This window comes from Strigops habroptila, chromosome 7 (genome assembly GCF_004027225.2).
Source record: "Strigops habroptila isolate Jane chromosome 7, bStrHab1.2.pri, whole genome shotgun sequence".
NCBI lineage: Eukaryota > Metazoa > Chordata > Aves > Psittaciformes > Psittacidae > Strigops > Strigops habroptila.
Window position 1 is genome coordinate 3,093,137 of NC_044283.2, and position 12,748 is coordinate 3,105,884.

The 12,748-nt window shown below is 50.9% G+C and overlaps 1 protein-coding gene across 1 annotated transcript in view; it reads right to left on the minus strand.

Annotated features, from left to right (window-relative positions):
* PTPRA (protein tyrosine phosphatase receptor type A) overlaps positions 1–12,748 on the minus strand; it is a 110,311-nt gene that overhangs the window by 58,690 nt on the left and 38,873 nt on the right. The window lies entirely within an intron of this gene.

Consider the following 12,748-nt stretch of genomic DNA (forward strand, 5'->3'; position numbering starts at 1 on the left):
CAGAGAAAAAAGGGCTTTTAAACCCAAAGAGTCAAAACTCAGCAACATGATGCCGGCAAGGTCATTCTGCTTCATCTTACCTACATGCAAATGCAGCTTTTCATTACTGCTCAAGCTAGAGACACACTTGAGAACATGAATATAACTTTGAAATACAGAAGGTAAGATTGTGGAAGCCTCCAGGGTTAAAAGTGCAGTTACAAATGAGGAGACTGATACTTAAAGCTTCACTTGATCCGTGTATGGAGTGAAGTGAAGTCAAGGAGGGTCCATAGCTAGAAGAAGCAGATGATTTTTATGACAGCGAAGGTACCATATTGGCCTTGGGCTCCTACAAGTGTGGATTAACTCAGAAACAAGCAGATGGAGCATTAGAAAAGCAGTTTTGTGGATGTTCATTTATTCCAATCCCTCTGGAAGGGGACAGAAAGCTGCTCGGTGGTCATCCAGGACTTCTGATGGCCATGGACCACCGAGGCAACCACCAGCGCGCTTCCCCAAGCCCAAACCCCTCTGGATACAGCCTTTGGCTGTAGGATCAAGTGCAGTGCTAAAGGGAAGAGGCTGAAGCTTGTCCCTGTGGTCCAGGGGATGTCTGTGATGTTCTCACAGCTCTGCACAAACCAGAAGCTCTCGGACTTGGATTCCTCGCTCCATCGGCAAAGCCGCCCCATAGGGACTCATGGATCACTCATGGCTGTTCCTGCTTGATCCCACGACAAGCCAAGTCTCTCCCACCCTCTGCATCTCTGTTTTCCCTCCCCAAATCTCTTTAGCTGCACCAGCTTCAAGGCAGCAGCAGTTTGCAGAACCAACCCCTCCTTTCACTAATCCCATCTGGGCTGATGCTATGAAGTACAAAAGTAGAGACCTGAGGCACTTGTAGATTCAGGGGTGAATAAATTCAACCAGATTAATATCTTTTTCCCTATGGAAGGCTTTTCCTCCCCAGCCGTGGGCAGGATGTGACCCAGCCATCTGCTCTGTCAGTGCCAAGTAGCTGCAGAGCTCAGACATAATCCCTGGGTGATCTCCTTGCTGCTTTTCATCCTACTCAAGTGTGGACTCGAGCACTCGTTCAATTAGACAAGTCTCAGCACTTCAATCAGATGGGCACAAAAGGCTGATTTTTACCTCCAGAGAAGAAAAAGCCTGATTTAGTGGAGTGTGATAGAACCAGGAGCTTCAAAGCAGCGAGACCTGGGGCTCACGTCTGCTCTGAAGGCTGCAGGATAGCTGCTTAACCCCAGCAGACCACCAGCATCAGCCACTTCCATTTGAAGGGAAGTTGAGAGAGATGAAAAGATGCTGGATCTGGCAGGGAGGAGGAGAGCTGGGTGACCTCCCTGTCATTTCTTGTTTAAGGCAGCTGGGAAGGACTGAGGCTTCTGCTTTCTCTTGTCTCTGGATTCAAACAAGGCACTCACATATGCCAAAATCACTGGTCCTTCCATACCGCTTGTGTTTTCTTCCTTAAGATCTGGCGTTTCCCAACACCTTGCAGTGATGCTGCTCTGTCCAGCCTCCAGCCCATCCTCTCCTCCCTGTGCAACATCCTTCCATCCTTCAGTTAGCTCCATGCATTTCAAAGGAATGGATGGAGATAGGGAATTTGGCACAGGCAACTGTGCTGTCGGTATTTACATGGTCAATTTACGCAAGGCCAGGTTGGACACAGGGGCTTGGAGCAACCTGCTCTAGTGGAAGGTGTCCCTGCCCGTGGCAGGGGGTTGGAGCTGGAGGAGCTTTAAGGTCTCTTCCAACCCAAACCAATGTATGATTCTATATAACTCCCTCCCCTGCTGTTCTTACCATCACCTGAGTTAAAAGGAGATCAGCAGTGAAGCTGCGCTGTCACAAAGCTTGGAGCAGGACACACACAGTGTATGCTCACAGCTCCGTGCAAGACAAGGACAACATCTCGCTGAAGGAAAAACACACACTGGGAGGTAAGGAAAAAAGCAAGTGCAAAGGCAGAATAAAAACTAAAGAGCTTATAAAAGCTTATAAAAGTCAATGTGACACGTTTGAATGGGTTTAGAGCAGGCTGCGTCTTCAGCTGGCTGTAAAAACAGATCAGTAACAGAAGAAGAGAGTAATTCATGATGCATGACTTGCAGTGACTCATAAACCTCATTCCTCTGACAGGTAAGGAGCAGTATGTGAGAACAGAAACATCTTATGTTACGCTTACAGGAACATCTTGCAGCCACATCTGTTCTTAGGAATCAGTCACAGACTCTGCACATGGAGGAAGTGTGATTGCCAGAGAGCAAACGTACGGCACAACTGAAGGGAGGAGGCAGGTCCCACATTGGGCTTATCCAGCCCCAGCCACACACCAGCCTTTCCACTCATCTGCCTTGCCCTGACCCCACTGAGCCCCAACGTGCCAGCAATGTAATCCTCTTATAGAATCATGCAATGGTTTGGGTTGGAAAGGACCTTAAGCTCATCCAGCTCAACTCCCTGCCACAGGCAGGGACACCTTCCACTAGAGCAGGTTGCTCCAAGCCCCTGTGTCCAACCTGGCCTTGAACACTGCCAGGGATGGGGCAGCCACAGCTTCTCTGGGCACCCTGTGCCAGCGCCTCAGCACCCTCACAGGGAAGAGCTTCTTCCTTATCTCCAACCTGAACTTCCCCTGTTTCAGTTTAAACCCATCACCCCTTGTCCTATCGCTACAGCCCCTGATGAAGAGTCCGCCTCCAGCATCCTTGCCAGATGGATCCTCCAAAACCATGATATCCTGAGGATCTGGGGCAGGCAGCCGGCTGTGTAAGCCCTGGATGCAGCCTTGGGAATAGCATCATTATTATTTGGAATCATTATTTGCTGTGTTAGTTGTATATGCTTTGTTGAAAGCAATTTAAGCAGGTAAATGTCGATGCTGTTGTAGCACATCAACAGTAAGGAAGGCTGGCTAGAGAATCAGAGAATCAACCAGGTTGGAAAAGACCTTTAAGATCATCAAGTCCAACCTTTATCCCAAGGCCACCACTAACCCATGGCACTGAGGCCTCGGCTGCGCAGTGTGTGAGCACTTGCAGGGCCGGTGACTCCAGCCCTGCCCTGGGCAGCCTGTTCCAATGCCTGAGCACTCACTGGATCATGGAAGGGCTGTGGATGTTGTCTTTACTTTAGTAAAGCCTTTCACACCATTTCCCACAGCATTCTCCTGGAGAAACTGGCTGCTCATGGCTTGGATGGGTTTACTCTTTGCTGGAGGTATCTGAAAGACATGTGGATGTGGTGCTTTGGGACGTGGGTTAGTGGTGGCCTTGGCAGTGCTGGGTAACAGTTGGACTCAATGATCTAAAGGTCTTTTCCAACCAAAATGATTCTATGATTTCGGTGCTGGATCCTGCTCACTATGGAACAATTCCATGCCCAGCACACATCATCTCTTTGATAAAACCAAGGAACACACGCTCACAAGCTAAGAGGTCTCTTTTGGAATAACCCCGCCGAGAAAGTGCTTTGGGAATGGCTGCACTAGGTGGGATCAGACCACAACAGCAGGTTTGGTAAGCAAAACCATGAACGGTAGAAAATGTTACACACAAAAACATTGAGGATTTGGGGTCAGCAAAGGTGGCCTCCGTCTCTTGTTGGAATAATGAAACTAAAAGGCATTAGTTGGCGAGACAGCCCCAAATCCTGCCGCCGGCGTAATCCACCTGGAAGCCAAGTGCATCCAGGCAGATTAAACCCGCCTTTAATCCATGCAAATCTCAGCACAGGAATCTTTTATTCTCTTACCTCCTGCCACGAGTTTCATCCTGCACCCCTGTGCTGCCAGAGGAAACAACACACAGCTCCATGGCTTAATAACGTGGGGAAGGAGTTTTGGAGCTCTCATAGATGTGGGGTGGACACAGCTTTATGCTTCCCTGCTTGGGCTGAGACCAAACCCTGCTCCACCTGCGCTCGGTTGAATCATAGGTATCGACACACATAAATGAGGGCAATTTGTGCATAAATTAGGCAGCATCATTATGCTAATTGGGACGGGCTGATTGCACTGAGAGTGTTTGCAAGCTGCCACAATCCTCTGGGACAGCGCGAGAGAGCTGCTGCATCCGAAGAGGCTGGTGCTCCACCAGCATCCCACTGCGGCAGGCAGGAGCCAAGGCAAGCCTAAGTAATGGAGGAGAAGGGGTGAGGAGACCTGGTGGGGTTTGTTTAGCCTTGTTTCTTTGTTAAACAATGATGCTGCCCTCAAAAAGTAACTCTATTTCCTAAAGATCACATCCAAACCTCCCCTGTGATGCATGAAACAGGGTGATTGATACATGGGGGAAGAGAGAGGCTGCTAGATCACCAAGGTGCATGGATGACAAATAAAGAGCAGCAGACTCCAATCCCCTGCACTTCGCTTTATCAAATCTAATGTGAAGAAACAAGTCATCACAAAGAACAGAACCACTGCACTTTGCCCCTTCCAATCCCCACCTGAATGCAACGGAGGCTGGGATGCTCATTGGGATTGGGGATAGGGTATCCCTGATGATCCCTGCCCTCAAAGGCAAAAAACCCAAGTAAATCTTACTGATTGAACGGGCAAGGATAAGGGAGGAACTGCAGAGTGACAGCTTCTGCTCTTTGAGATTCAGCTGAATGGCCAAACACAAGCAGGTCTATCTAGTGTAGGTAATCACCATGGAAACACAGAATCCCAGCCTGGTTTGGGTTGGAAGCACCTTAAAGCTCCTCCAGCTCCAACCCCCTGCCACGGGCAGGGACACCTTCCACTAGAGCAGGTTGCTCCAAGCCCCTGTGTCCAACCTGGCCTTGAACACTGCCAGGGATGGGGCAGCCACAGCTTCTCTGGGCACCCTGTGCCAGCGCCTCAGCACCCTCACAGGGAAGAGCTTCTGCCTCAGAGCTCATCTCAGTCTCCCCTCTGGCAGGTTAAAGCCATTCCCCTTGGCCTGTCCCTAAAGGCCCTTGGCCAAAGCCCCTCTCCAGGTTTCCTGGAGCCCCTTTAGGCACTGGAGCTGCTCTAAGGTGTCCCCTTCAGGAGCCTTCTCTTCTCCAGGCTGCCCCAGCCCAGCTCTCTCAGCCTGGCTCCAGAGCAGAGCTGCTCCAGCCCTCGCAGCAGCTCCGGGGCCTAAAATCTCATCTCAACCCACGCTCTTTAAGGTGAAAGCAGCAAAGACATACAAAAGTGCAGGAACGCTGAGGTCAAAGGCTTTAAACACCTTCCACGTGGATGGTTTGGAATTCCAGCACCATTATTGTCTGACAACTGATTATTTTTCCTTTGTGCTGCACAGAACATCCTGTATTTGCTCTCACCTGTGGCTCAGTGAATGTGACCATATGGTTTGCTCAAAGTTGGGTTGTTTTTACTGCCTTTAGCAGTAGGTTAGTGCTTGGGGCTCCTCTGCTCTATGTTTTATAGGCAGGCAAAGTGCCAGCATGTCTGTCGGAGGGAAAACTCCTGGCTGGATCTGGGAAAATAAACCGAGCTTGAATTCCCTCGGAAAGGAGACAGCTCAAGTCCCACAGGTAGGATTTCTCATCATAATGATCCCATTTGGCAGCTGAACTAGTGACCAGTTTTGGTAGGAAAATGGCAGGACTTCAGGAGCATCCCCTGGTACCCAGAGGGAAGTGGGATGTGCACTGCAACACCAGACCCACCTCCAGCCCCTGGAGCTGGAGCTGAACCCCTTATCACAGCAGCAGCTTAAAAAGCTCTTCTTTCCACCCTTCGGTGACAATTAGTTTAAGGCTCTCACCAGCAGATCAGTTTTGGGCTGCAACTAAGCCAAAGCAATAGGAAAAGGCTTTGTCCAAAGACTTTCCACAGCAAATCAGTCCAAAAAGGACAGCACAAACCACGAGCTGGCGGCACCATCGGTGTGAACAGTTTCTCCTGCTGAGGAAGGGAACACAGCAAGATTCAAACCCCACGTTCAATAAAGTTATTCTTCAGTGGTTTATTTCCCTTTAAAGCCTGAGATCAATCTGGGGTTGTTTCCACCACAAACAGTGTCTGTGATTGTTTGTGAGGGGAGCACGACGCGGGGACCCGGCGTGCAAAGCTGCCAGCTCCGAGTTAATGGCACAAAGGCACTGCTCTGCCTCGCTGCAGCAATTCCTGTAATTCAAGCCTGGCAAACAATTCCGAGCCTGAAAACGGGACAGCATCCAATCGTTATCTGCTTTCTTGTAAAAGAGGAATTTAAAGCATCCACCCTATTGACTCTACCTGCCTATTTGCTGTGCTGGAGGTACCAGCACCAGGCACGGCAGCAGCCAACGCCGGCGGTTCCTGCAGTGTTGATGGTTCTTCCTTCATGCAGCAAAAAGTGTCAAAGCTAAAGGAGTGATCACAAGCAAAGAAAGCCCCTGGCTGCTGCCCGACAGCTGAACAAGCCCATGGTGTTCAGAAGGTGAAGTGCTCCTGGGCTTCTAACCAAGGCAACTGACTTTCTGGTTGGACTCAATGATATTAAAGGTATTTCCAAACCAGTCACAGAATCCCAGCCTGGTTTGTGTTGGAAGGGAGCTTAAAGCTCATCCAGTTCCAAGCCCCTGCCACGGGCAGGGACACCTTCCACTAGAGCAGGTCGCTCCAAGCCCCTGTGTCCAACCTGGCCTTGAACACTGCCAGGGATGGGGCAGCCACAGCTTCTCTGGGCACCCTGTGCCAGCGCCTCAGCACCCTCACAGGGAAGAGCTTCTGCCTCAGAGCTCATCTCAATCTCCCCTCTGGCAGGTTAAAGCCATTCCCCTTGTCCTGTCCCTACAGGCCCTTGTCCAAAGCCCCTCTCCAGGTTTCATGGAGCCCCTTTAGGCCCTGGAGCTGCTCTAAGGTCTCCCCTTCAGGAGCCTTCTCTTCTCCAGGCTGCCCCAGCCCAGCTCTCTCAGCCTGGCTCCAGAGCAGAGCTGCTCCAGCCCTCGCAGCAGCTCCGGGGCCTCCTCTGGCCTCGCTCCAGCAGCTCCACGTCCCTCTTGTGCTGCTGCCCCAGAGCTGGACACAACATAAATGATTCTATGACTCTAATACGCAGTCACCTCAATTTTGGTGCTTCCATGCATCCTCACCACGGTTTCTAACCTCCATTCATCTCTTCTAACGCACAGAGGATTTCCATCCCTCCCAATAACATATTAAACCCCCCAAATAACCAGTTTCCCTGCAGCTGCGTTACCTGTGGCCCTGTTCCACCCCATGCAGACACCAAACCCTGGCTGACCACACGAACACAAGCTCAGGTGACAGGGTTTTGGTTGAGCGCTTTCTCTCACCGTGACACACCTGATAAGAACCAGCAGCGACGGCACACCCAGAGATAAACCAGACGGGTTCAACTCTCCCAACCCCAATGACACATCCCGAAGGAGGAGGGGAAACCAAATCCATAAAGAAAACACGCCGTGTGTAACCAGACCATTTCCCTTGGCAAACCTTGCTGCTTTCCTTCCCTCGCTGTATCGCGTGCGCACGCAGGAATCATTCCCTTGTGTTTTCTGAGCTACCTTCTGGCTCTGCTCCCCTGGATGGGCACCCAACAATCTTCTCCAGGTTGCTGCCAAAATGCAAGTCTTATGGTTTCTTAAGAATATTGGAAAATCATAGAATCATGGAATGGTTTGGGTTGGAAAGGACTTAAAGCTCATCCAGCTCCAAGCCCCTGCCACAGGCAGGGACACCTTCCACTAGAGCAGGTTGCTCCAAGCCCCTGTGTCCAACCTGGCCTGGATGCAAAGAGAGAGGACAAAGCTGTTTGAGAAGAGGCATCCTTTATGAATTGAAGTGATATAGTTGGGGAAAACAACCACCCCAGGCATGCAGAGGTGGCCACCGACAGCTAGAGCTGTGTCTTGGGAAGCCCGTGGATACACAAATGTATGCGAGAGGTGTTCACCAGTGATTTGGTAGTTAAATATTGGCATATGGGCCAGTATGGGTGTAAGTGAGGGTGGTGGTGCTGGCACAGGGTGCCCAGAGAAGCTGTGGCTGCCCCATCCCTGGCAGTGTTCAAGGCCAGCTTGGACACAGGGGCTTGGAGCAACCTGCTCTAGTGGAAGGTGTCCCTGCCCATGGCAGGGGGTTGGAACTGGATGAGCTTTAAGCTCCCTTCCAACACAAACCAGGCTGGGATTCTATGAAGCAGACACATAAACAAGCTGTGACCCTGCCTGAATATGACTTGGGAGGGCACATCAGGCTTCCAGAGCTCCGTGCCAGGGCTGCCAGAGCTGCTGAACACATTGTACACGGGGCAACGCACAGACCAGCCACTGAGGTCTCATTTCTAACTCAGCAAAACATTGGCAACCCTTTTAGTCCTCTTCCTCTTTTTGACTTCCAGTGAATAAACAGACTTATGAAGGGGGGAACCCCATTTGCAGGATTCAGTTGTCCTCTGCACAGCCTGGGTTTGTTAGGAGCAGCTTGGAAGGGGAATGGAGACATAGAACCCTAGAATTCCAGGTCGGAAGGGACCTCAAGGATCAGCTGGTCCAACCTTTCCAGGCACAGCATGACCTACACTAGATGTCCCAGCACCATGTCCAGCCCAATCTTAACAGTGTCCAACGTTGGGGAGTCACCACTTCCCTGGGGCATGATTCCAATGGTTGTTCTCATTGGGAAACATTTTCCTTTCGTGTCCAGTTGGAATCTCCCCAGGAGTAACTTGTGCCCATCACCCCTTGTCTTCTCCATGGGACTCCTTGTACAAAGGGAGTCTCCATCTTCTTTGTAGCCACCCTTTAAATACTGGACCATGGTGACAAGGTCTCCATGAGGCTTCTCTTCTCCAGCTGAACAGTCCCAGCTCTCTCAGCCTTTCCTTGTACAGCTTCCCTGTCCTTGGATCATCTTTGTGGCCCTTTGTGGAGAGTTTCATCTCCAAGCTTGACTATGAGGCTCTGATTTTGGGTTCATCATCAAAGTTTGTGAATAAATCCACAGAGTTTTACATAGAATGAGGAACCATCAACACTTATTGTCTTATATTCACTTATAAATGGCTTGAAACAACACCCCCATGTACGATAGGGGTTGCCCCAGCAGCAACTCCAACAAGACAAGGACTTGCCCTTTGCTTTTCCTTCCAATGGACCGCTCAGCACGTTGCACCAAAGAACAACGTGGGCTCTGTTGTAGCTTTTAGGCTGGATGGAGTTCAGAGTTTTGACACAAACAGCCCCCAAACACCACTGAAGTCCATGGGGACACAGCAGACCTAAGAACCAGGAGAATTATGGCATCAATGTTCACATCCATCAGGTTTGATGCATGAAACATCTTGTTAAGGGTGTTGTAACGTTACAAAGGGCAAACTTCTGGAGATGCAGCCCAAGAGGAACCCCTCTCCTGGTCCACAGCATCCAAATTCCCTCAAACGGTCCAAGATCCAGGAGCTGAACTGCTTCCTGCAAGAGGCTGTGATGTTCCTGTGGGAGGGATACAGTGGATGCAGCACAAAACCTGCAGGATTCATCATGCTGGCAGCAAGATCCCTGCGACACTGCTCCAAGAGTCCCACCATGGGAATTTTGTAACCTTTGGACATGTTGGAGATGGAAAACGGAGCCAAAGGTCATGGAGGAGACCTCTTCATGGATGGAAATGTTTGACCTGTGGAGCCAGACGTTGTGTGCAGCTGTGGGGCTTCGCTTTAACCCATCACAGTGACATCCCGTGGTCTGCAGGCTGCTGAACACAAGAGGGCTCAGATCTCCCCAGGGCTTTCGGGTTTGTTTCATGAGTGGAGACCCTGTTCCAGCAGTGAAAGAAGTCATTTGGTTCTCTGGAAGCTCTCTCTGTACCACTGTAACCTTTGCTTAAAGCACAAAAATGCTCCTTTAAAGGGTTGGGTTTGGGTTTTTTATGCAAAACCAGCCCTTTTCAGTTCAAATGTGCTCAGATCCCTCACCCAAGTGGAAGCAAACCCCCAAGCAGGGCTGCCTCCCCACACAGACACCACGTTCCTACCTTAGTACCATGATTTGTTTGCTACGATTCATTAGCTAAGCTTTAAAGAACTAAATAAAGGGAAGGTGAAGAGTACTCAGACCCCCACCAACATCCTCAGCGTTAGTACTACAAGCCCTGCACCGTGGTGCAGATTTGGAAGTCTCTAAGTTAGGAGTAGGATGTTTGGCAGCAGCTACATCAGGTCCTGGACCAGCCATGGCTTTCAGCAGCCAGCACAGCTCCCAGCATCACCACAACAAGATGGGATGCCCTGTGGTCATCACCAGAAGGAGCTACTCCCCACGGAATGGCAACTCGGAGGCTTCTGTCCCATGCACCAGAAGGCAGGAGGGAAGCAGGAAGGTGACAGGTTAAACAGCTGATTTCACAGAAGAGGTTTCTCTAGCAGGGCTAATTGTGGGGTTTATTTCACCCTGGACCATAGAACCAGAGACTTTGGGTTGAAGGGAGCTTAAAGCTCCTCCAGCTCCAACCCCTGCCACGGGCAGGGACACCTTCCACTAGAGCAGGTTGCTCCAAGCCCCTGTGTCCAAGCTGGCCTTGAACACTGCCAGGGATGGGGCAGCCACAGCTTCTCTGGGCACCCTGTGCCAACAGCTCAGCACACATCATGCTCTTTCCTGCATTAGGCACTAAGGAAATGAAACCTCAAGGAAGTGAAACCTGTTTCTGCAGATCATCTGATGGTCAAACACTCAGTGCCTGAGATGATCTTCCACGTTGGCAGCAGGAGGCAGAGGGGCAAGAGCAGGAGCTTGGCTTTGCCTCTAAGCCTGAGTGTAGACAAGGCAGAGCCTCAATGGAGACCCTTGAGCAGTGAAACTTCTCCTGGCTGCTGCAGGGGCCAGGACAGCATCAGAAGAGCCTGTGTGTTGACAGGTCCAACCTACCAGGAGCACCACCTGCAATAGGAATTCATAAGGAGGCTACAATGAGACGTCTAAACCTAACTCCTGAGATACACAGCTGCTGCCCCCCAAATCCTGGACTCTTCACAGGTCTAAGGAAAACCAAAGAAATTCACCTACCACCTCACAGGGAAGGTAAAGTGGCTTTAACCTGCCCGAGGGGAGGTTGAGATGAGCTCTGAGGCAGAAGCTCTGCCCTATGAGGGTGCTGAGGCGCTGGCACAGGGTGCCCAGAGAAGCTGTGGCTGCCCCATCCCTGGCAGTGTTCAAGGCCAGGTTGGACACAGGGGCTTGGAGCAACCTGCTCTAGTGGAAGGTGTCCCTGCCCGTGATGGGGCTTGGAGCTGGAGGAGCTTTAAGGTCCCTTCCAACCCAAACCATGCTGTGATCTTATGATTCTGTGATACCTGGAATTATTCCTCCAGCCGTGTTGTGCAAGAGGGAGCGTGATCCCACATGTGTGTTCTGAAAGCTGAAGGGAATTTTGGGTGTTGTGTTGGAAAATCAAAGCCCTGTTTGGGGGAACCTGCGGCCTGACTATCCAGTCGGACAAGCTCGGCATTCCCTGCAATTTAAATGTACTCTTCCAGAATTTTAATTGTGCCAGTCTCCAGAACTCTGTTTTAACTCTTTAGGAGCAGGTTTCCAAGCCACCATCACTCTCCTGTTTAAACACTGCAGCCTTAGAGGGAAAGAACAGCTCTGAATGCGTGCTCATCCCCTTCTCACTCCTCTAGAAAGCTCTTACGGTTGCAGTGTGTCATTTGGGATAAGCCAGAACATTTTTGCACACCTCAGGAAGGTCTTTTCCTCCCCAGCAGCCTTCTTGGAGCTTCCTGGTGCTGTGTGGAAGCGGGGATCTCCTCTGAGCACAGTTTTTACCCTTATTCAGCCCAGAAGTCCCTCTGCATCTTCGAGGCTGCCTGTTTGATACCTGCAATGTGTTGGCACTTGATTCTGTTTCCTTGTGCTCAGTTTTTGCTGGCATTGACGTGCTCGAAAGTGCAGCAGTTTCCCAACTGCTTCCAGTTCTTCACAGGGAAGAGCTTCTGCTTCAGAGCCCATCTCAATCTCCCCTCTGGCAGGTTAAAGCCATTCCCCTTGGCCTGTCCCTCCAGGCCCTTGTCCAAAGCCCCTCTCCAGGTTTCCTGGAGCCCCTTCAGGCACTGGAGCTGCTCTAAGGTGTCCCCTTCAGGAGCCTTCTCTTCTCCAGGCTGCCCCAGCCCAGCTCTCTCAGCCTGTCACTTGTATCAGACATCATCTAGGAAGCGTTTATGGGATGCAGCAACTCCCACATTGGGGTTATTTTCTTAAGGCAGACCACGTGAGCTCGGGCACAGAGCAGAGCAACGGGGTGCTTGAACCCATCCTGCCCTTCCCCACCTCTGCCTGGACCATCCCCTCTGCCAGGGCATTGTTATAGCGCTGGACCTATTGCCACAGCTCTGACAGGCAAAAATGACTCTGCACAAACAACGAGAGCACATGGTACCTGCGTGCACCACGAGACTGAGCTGCGCAGCACCGCTCCAGCGCTCACACAGGGATGGTTCTGCAGCTTTAACCCACACGCTCGCATAAAGGCATCGCTGACTGACAGGAGCCACTTCAATAGGCTCAGAGAAAGGGAAGGGAACAAGGCTGCTGCTTCCCTCCCAACAGCTCACAGCAAGCACGAGCTGCTTTTGTGTTAGAGCCCAATAAAAACCCACTGTTGCTTGCGCTGGGACTGAGAAGTGCCTGTGCAGGCAGCAGGGCTAAAAATCAGCTGCATCTTGGCTAAAAGACAGGCTTTATGGGGTATGAATCCCATGAATCCCACGTGGAGAGACTTTAAAACATGGAATAAAGGTAAGAATATTTCAACCCATAGCAA